Raw genomic sequence first — 8,506 nt, forward strand, 5'->3', positions numbered from 1 at the left:
TGTCTTTTACAAAAGAGTTAATATTTTGTCTGTCATAAATTCTCATTTTTTTTTTCAAATCGGATTGTAATCATATATTATAATGTATATGACCAATGGCATTTGGTTGTAATTATTCTAGTTCACAAGGGGTTTTTTTTAAAAGTTAATGAGAATGCATGAGGTGATGACACATAGGAAATGACACTCATGTAATAAACATACGTGGCTAAGGTTTATTTCTATGAATGTACCTCCTTTAATAAGAAAGGGATATGCCCTGTTCTTTTGTCAATCGCAGCGTCAAACGGTAGCGATAGAAAAAAACAACGGTGACTGAATCAAATAATAGAGCAAAACAACGGCGACTGAGCTATTAATTGCCGCTGGGTAAAGAAGCGGCAGACTTTTTGCAAACAACTAACGACGTTGAAAATATTAGCGTCCATGAAAGACGTCACGGACACCGGCGATCACTTTCAGCGATCATTATGTTTCCAACACGCTATTTTGCTCTCCACTAAAGTTACTTTTTATTACCGCTGTCACTGCTGCAGCGATTCCGTAACGAACATGGCCTATACGTTCTAAGAACTCCTTTTAAAATTTTATTTTAGAAACTTTTGATAATTATTTTTTTGGAATATCGAATTAAAAAGGTATATTTGAGAATGCTCCATGAAAATCATTATCAACGTTCAGTCCAAAAATTATGTGATCTTTCTTTGAAAAAAATTGTTGGGACTGTAGTATCCCATCATCCACCAACCAGTGCAGGACAAGAGAAATCCATCCTATAACCATTGCAATGTCCTTTCATATTAAATTTCCAATAAATAATGTCAACAAAATCATTTCATTGCCAACTCATTATTGATGTTTGTAAAATAGAAATATATTGAATCCATAGTTTTTTTTGGCAAAGAGGAATAATATGGAAATATAATTATATTTTGATAATGGTTGATGTATATGGTCTCTAGGTTCCAGATTGGGTCCATATGCAACTCTCTCTCTTTTTGAACTTTTTCCAAAGGCAACTTGCATGTTTTTTTCACGCATTTTTAATAGAATTATGAAATTTTGTTTTCCATATTTTCTTATTGATAGCTCTTTAAGGCCGCAGATTTTTTTCAAATGATCAAATAGTTAATTCATTAATGGAGTTAAGTTATACATTTATTCTATTTTAGATAAACATACAAATTATTCAGTGGGTAAATATATCATGCTCTAAAATATAATTCGTGGAATAAGCTAAAGTGAGTGTTAAGCTTCATTTTATTAATTAGATTTTTAATAAGAAAAATGGTATTTTATGATAAAATAATATATTTCAAGTATTTATCTTCCCTTTTTTCACTCCTACTACTAATCTTTGATTCTCCACCAGCTACTAAATAAATCCATATAACCGGTTAGATATTACACGTTGGATACTACTCTATTATCTACCACTTGTTTCGACCTTGTGTTTTGATTATAATACTAATCAAGAAGCACTCTAACCCAAGTATTTCTACAAAAATAATAATTAAAAGAATCCTTGAAATGGCAAGCAGCAAAGAAAAAGATTTCGACATATGTAAGATTGATATTGTATATTGAAGGCAGTAAGTACTTCACTACGCACGAATTCGAGTTTATTCTACTGCATATTGGCATTTGTGGCTATATAATTTACAACTATCATAAACCGGATTAAGAAGCCAACTACACGGCAAGGCTGACTGACCGTTAAATCAGTTTTTAATATGTATTCTAATGATTTACACAACTGCGAGACATATGGTAACTGTCAATTAAAATTAATCGACTAAACGTGATTAAACTGCCGACTTAACTCGATCCTTAGTCCTTACATAATTAGAGCAAATCATATTAGTGGAGAATTTGAAGTGGTTCAGATGCCCATTTATATTAACGATATCAACATTCTGTAGTCTTTTAATTTCTTTTTACGATTTTGGTCGATGATCGTAATCTATAAAAAGTAATAAAGGAGTCAGTGATTTCTTTCCGTTTTTGGAGTTATGCATAGACCATCATGCGACAGATACATTTTGATTTAAGAATTTGAAAACCTCACAAAGATATGCAAGAAAAGTTATGTCGGATCCACTCTAGATTTGCGTGGTATAATGCCTGATAATAAAACCTAACGAATAAATATATACATGTACAATAGTTAGTGGGGAATAATTAGAGCTATGTGGGATCTTAAATCTATGAACCTGATCAGATGAAGCCGAAACAAAAAGACAAACCCTAGTAAGAAACCATAGATCAAATTAACTTCAAATAGGTGGACAGATCCATAATTTTTCTTAACTGCAGAAAGATATTTTGTATATGCACAATTTTTTATATAATTTATTTAGATAACTAAATAGTTTTATTATGTTCATATAAGTCTATTATAACAAAGAAACATTCAACATATGGAGTCGAATAATCATTTTCAACATAACTATAATCAGACAAAGATATATCTTGCTAAAATCCACACAAACTTTTGGAGTTTTCAAGCTGTTCGAAACATTTTATATTTCGGGGTTTGAAAAACATTGGATAGGTAACCGTAACTAGCAGAATGACTTAGACAGATTGATTTCATGGGTATTCCACTTTAGGACGAGTAGTTTAAAAATCACCACAGCTCTTTTTCATGATTGTAAGCTTATAATGTTCTTGAAAAGATAATGAAAATTAAAAAGATGTAAATGTGACAGGACTAGACATGTCACATTCTTTATCCTCCTCATTTAAGGACCATTCACATACATGTATAGTAGAAAGTATGTTTATTTTAGGAGTCATCAACAATCCCCTTTTTGTTATTTAATTAAACTGCCATTTTCTCTCTTTTCCTTTTGATCAACCTCTGCCATTTTCTCTAGTAGCATCTTTAGAACACCTCCGGTTGGGAATTATATCCATTGGAGTTCTAAACTTGCATATATGTATATGTATATATTGTATATGTGATGTAGATAAGTATTTGAAATATTGATGTAGCGGAAGCTTTATAGGGATATAACTAGAGATCCGTTGATTCTTAGAATACTCGGAAAACTAGGATAATCACAAGGATCTTATTTAGTCTAAGAATGCCTAAGATCAATGTCTTCTTAAATTCGTTGAGATCTCCTATGATCTACCGAAAATAAGGAACAAAAGAGAAAACTCTCAACTTTTATTAATAATCAATCAACTCATAAACTGCATACAAACTTAAGACTAGACGGCTATATATAAAAACAACATAAAACCCTAAAATAGTAAAGATAATTATCTAAATAATTAATAAACTAAATAATAAATATTTGGAAATATCACCAATAACGGTTATCGATGGAAGGCCAAGGTCTCTGATACCAATGATGTAGATAAGTATTTGGAATATTTCCAAATATCTTATTATTTGTTTTATTTATTATTTAGACAATTATCTTTATTGTTTTAGGGTTTTATGGTTTTCTTATATATAGTCTTTTAGTTTTAACTTTGTACTAGATTTTGACCCGCGCTTAAAAAGCGCGGGTTTTTCTTTGGATTGTAAACAAAATTTTTGAATTAGTATTTTAAAATTGTTTTCTAATATCATGTTAAAAAGTCATATTATATTCAAAAGAAATTTTCTTAAAATTATATCATTTACCAATTAGTTTATTTAAGATTTTGTATACATGATCTTATATAACTCTCTCTTAGGCCTAGACATTTACTAGACCCGAAAATTAAACCAAAATATAGGTGCTATTTGGGTTTCGATCCATGGTAAAGTACATATTTTTCTGGACCCGCGGATCCTTGTTCGAGTCCGGATCCTACCCGAGGGTTGATTAGTACCCGAAGTACTTGAAATGTTTTGTGTAAATTAGGTATATTTGGATATTTTGAGGTATTACATATACTTTTTAATTTTGGGTTCATTTTTCCGATTACGGGTTTCGGGCAAAATTCCATATTTAAAAAACATATTTCGGGTATTGAAAAAATTTCGGTATTTTTCGGTTCCTCTGGTCAGATTTTAGGTAAATTTATGGGTCTTTTAGGTATTTAAATATTTTTTTGTATTTGTTTGAGTTTTCAGGTTTTTTGGTGTTTTGGTATTTTTTAAGTTTTCGGGTACTTCAAATTTTTCGGGTCTTAAATACCCAAACTAATCCATTCCCATTTTTTAACACATCCAGTCCCGTTACATATCCAAAAATTATAGGTGTTTTACAGGTATTTGAATTATGAACCCGAACATATCGGAACCCGAAAGAACCGACCTGGACACATACCAGAAATTTTCAAATACCTAGTTATGTCCAGATTTTTAGGATCAGAAGAACTCAGACCCGAAAGAAACCGATTTGTATCCGACTCGAATGCCCTAACCTACTCTTTGATTATTTTTGTGTGCATTTTATAAGACCTTAAGATTTATTTAGCAGATTTTTTTGGCTAATTTAATAGTATAGATTTGTAAGGTTTTTAATAATTTTTAAATTTATCTTAAATAACATTTTTTATTATAATTTTTTTATAGAGAATAATTTAATGTAAAATATATAATTTTGTTTTTAACAGGTGGTTACTTAAGTTTTTTTTATTAAATTTGATTTTGTAAAATATTTGGAACTATATAATGTAAGATGACATAGTATAATATAACGTATGATATATGTTAACTTTTAAATAAGTTTCAAAATATATTAATTGGTTTAGAAGTCGATAGTATAGGAATGATATTGTTTTGGTTCGTGGGTTAGTCGACCAAAATAGTTGTATTGTTAGCAAATTGTCCAAGTAAGATTACCGTAATATTTGATAAATAATATGGTTAACTCACTAAAGGAAAGGAGTAAAAGTTGGTATATACGGTGTAATGTTATAGACTAACATTTTGTTACAAAAATATAAGGTAAGACCAAAAAAATAGGTAAGTCTAGTGAAAGAGTCCAAACAACCTTTTATAAGTAGATTTTTTAGAACTCCTTCCCTTTTAATAGTATTGATTCAGTTGATTGATTATTAATAAAAGTTGAGAGTTTTCTCTTTTGTTCCCTGTTTTCGGTAGATCATAGGTGATCTCAACGAATTTAAGAAGACATTGATCTTAGGCATTCTTAGACTAAATAAGATCCTTATGATTATCCTAGTTTTCCGGGTATTCTAAGAATCAACGGATCTCTAGTCCTATCCCTAGAAGCTTCCGCTACATCAGGTGGTATCAGAGCAGGTGTTTTGGTTTCTTAATCAAAATTCGATTCTGGAATCATGGAAAATTTGTTCGTTGAAAGTGAAGAACTTGTTTACATAGATATCGTTGGCGATCCAATCTTCGATGTCTATGATGATGATGATTGTGTTCAATACAAATACCCTGAATTTGATGTTCGTTCGGTGGAGATCAAAAATGGTGTGGTCTATAGGTTTACGCGTGACAAAATTTTCCGAGTTGATGCATAAGTTTGGGACGAAAATAATAGCCTTTGAGCGGCGCGAGTGGATCTAACGCGCAGCGAAATTTTCTCTCAACTTTCAAGCTTCGTGTTCTCCGTGGGTGGAGGCGCTGCGTCTTCCGGCAGCCTCGTCGGAGCTCGTCTCGTCTCTCCCACCCGGTACCTGATCATCAAGACGGAGGAGTAAGCGTCCGTCGTCGTCAAGGTGGTACCTTTCTCTCTCGTTGCGGTTCGGTTGGATCTCTGGTGCGGTAGATCCCCAGGTGAGCGCCGTCACTCTGGTGGTTCGTCGGTGAAGGTGTCAGCTTCCTGTTAGAGGACTACGGGAACTGATAGAACCAAAATAAGGATCACTCTTTCGGTAAGGTTGATATGAACTCAGATCAGAGGTTCTGTTATACGGGATGGCGGTTCTCTTGACGGTTTCTCTCCGACTCGGCCTTCGGTTTCGCCGTCGTGAGTCTGAGAAGGTACGTGGTGTCTCGGACCCAGGAGGAAGAGTGAATTTCAGGCGGATTACGGCGTTAAGGTTACGGAGTCGGACCTTAATCCTTTGGTTTCGGCGTTTTGGGGCCGCGGGGCGACTCTGCGGGTGGCGGTTTGAAGCTTAGACGACAGAACGAGCGTGGGTCTTGGACACACCGGCGCCGTGAAGTCTCATTGACCGGATTTCTTGCCATCGGTGTCCACCGGAGTCTAGATCTTACTCTATTCAGCTTTATTTCCCTATAATTGTAGTCTCTTTTGTTTCAGTATTTGCTTGTAAGCTAGCTTCTTCTCCTCTGTAACCTAGCCCACTGTTTCGCCGGCAACGGCAACGGTGTTACTGTTCCGATCTCCTTTTTTGGCTGATTTAATGAAATATTTATATTAAAAAAAAAAAAAGTTTCCGAGTCATCTACCAGCAAAGTGCTTGGATTCACCCATCCAAAGAAACATACTACAACATGTGTTTCAGAGAAAAAAAAAATTGAAGAGAGGGTGGAAGATGTGACGTGTACAAACCCACTGGAAGTCAAAATCAGAAACAAGTCTAATAATAAAGACGACACGTTCATCGATGGTGCCATGGTGGTGTTCCAAACCAGACTTTTGGACTAAGTTGTATAGTACAAGCTTATACTCTCCATCGTGACAGTGCAGATAATACAAATATCAAGAATTTGTTCATGGTGATTAAATTGTCTGACGTGAGGAAAATTTATATTCTTTTATTTGAAGAATACTATGTGTAGAAAAGTCGCAAAAGAATAAGATTTTATGTGAAGATCTCAAGCGTCGAAGATTCTTCTCCAATCCGGAGAGAATGAAGTAGATACGTATTTGAAATATTTCCAAATATCTTATTATTTATTTTATTAATTTTTTACATAATTATCTTTAATTATTGTTTTAGGGTTTTATGGTTTTCTTATATATAATCTTATAGTTTTAAATTTGTATTCAGTTGATTGATTACTAATAAAAGTTGGGAGTTTTCTCTTTTGTTTCTTGTTTTCGGTAGATCATAGGTGATCTCAACGAATTTAAGAAGGCATTGATCTTAGACATTCTTAAACTAAATAAGATCCTTGTGATTATCCTAGTTTTCTGGGTATTCTAAGAATCAACGGATCTCTAGTCCTATCCTATAAAGCTTCCGCTACATCAATATGTGTATATAATTGTGGAATCCATTATTTTGTGGAGAACCTCTCCTAAAGTTTCTTAAAGCTTTGTTTTAAAACATGATTAATGGAAGTTCTTAGGGTGGGGTTCTTATCGGAATATAAAAAACCGTCTATTAACTTTTAACACAAAATCTAAGAACCGGCTCTTAATTTAAGAGCCGGTTCTTAGTTTTTTTAGTTAAAAGTTAAGAGACAGTTTCTTATATTCCGCTAACAACCTCACCCTAAGAATTTCCATTAATCATGCTTTAAGAAATTTTACGAGGGGTTCTTCACAAAATAATAGACTCCACAACTATATACGCATATACAATACATACATATATATATATGGCAAGTTTAGAACTCCAATGGATAGAATCCCATTAGATGTGCTCTTATATTTCTTTTTATTAAATTAGAAATATCTCGAGTCTACGGAAATATCCAAACTAATCAACAATTTTTTTTAAATAGAGGTGCAATATATCTATATTCGCGTGACCCCACAATGGAAATGTAGTGGGTGTTTTCGAATCCAAGAGTTATTTAACATCCCAAAACTCGTGTTTCACTGGATCACCATCACTTGGTTATCCTTACATTTCTTGCAGTTAAAAACACTCTCATTTATATTTTTAACTAGCTAATCAGATCTGCTTTTATCATCAGCTATTATCTTTTCAGTTCTAATTAAATTAAACAAGTTCACTACAAGAAAACACGCCGAATTTCGACGGAAGTTCCGACAGACTTCAATGTCGTCGGACGTTTGTGACGGATTTCCGACCAATTTCTGACGAAAACCAAAAATTTGAAGTCGTCGGAATTCCGTCGGCCATTTCCGACAGAATTCCGACGAAACATGGCTCGTCGGAATTTTTCGACGACTTTTCGACGACATTCTGATAAAACATGTAACTGTTGTAGTCGTCGGAAATTCGTCGGAATATACCGACGACATTCCGATTAACAGATATAACCGTTACCGTCGTCGGTATTCCGTCGAAATTTTCCGACAAATTTCCGACGAACCATGTGACCGTTGCCGACAAATATATATGACCGTTGCCGAAATTCAACGAAAAGGCCATGGACTCTTATACGAAGTAGATGAACGCGTGGAAGACAGTTTGGCAGAAGAACAAGAGGCCACAGTTCATCAACGGAACGGTGTGGGAGCAGTTGATAGCTCATTGGGAGAAGGAAGAAATTGTAGAGACGTCTTCTAGGAACTCCAAGAACCGGAAGAGCGATCGTGGCGGGAAAGGTATGTATGTGCACAACCTCGGCGCTTGCTCTACGTCAACTAAGGAGGATGAACTTGTAAGTTTTTTATTATTATTTATCTTTATATTCTTTAAATAAATATTTTATATATTCATTGGCTAATAATGGCGGTTTTTTAGATCGAAGCAAATG

The sequence above is a fragment of the Brassica oleracea genome, chromosome C2, assembly GCF_000695525.1.
Source record: "Brassica oleracea var. oleracea cultivar TO1000 chromosome C2, BOL, whole genome shotgun sequence".
NCBI classification, from domain to species: Eukaryota; Viridiplantae; Streptophyta; class Magnoliopsida; order Brassicales; family Brassicaceae; genus Brassica; species Brassica oleracea.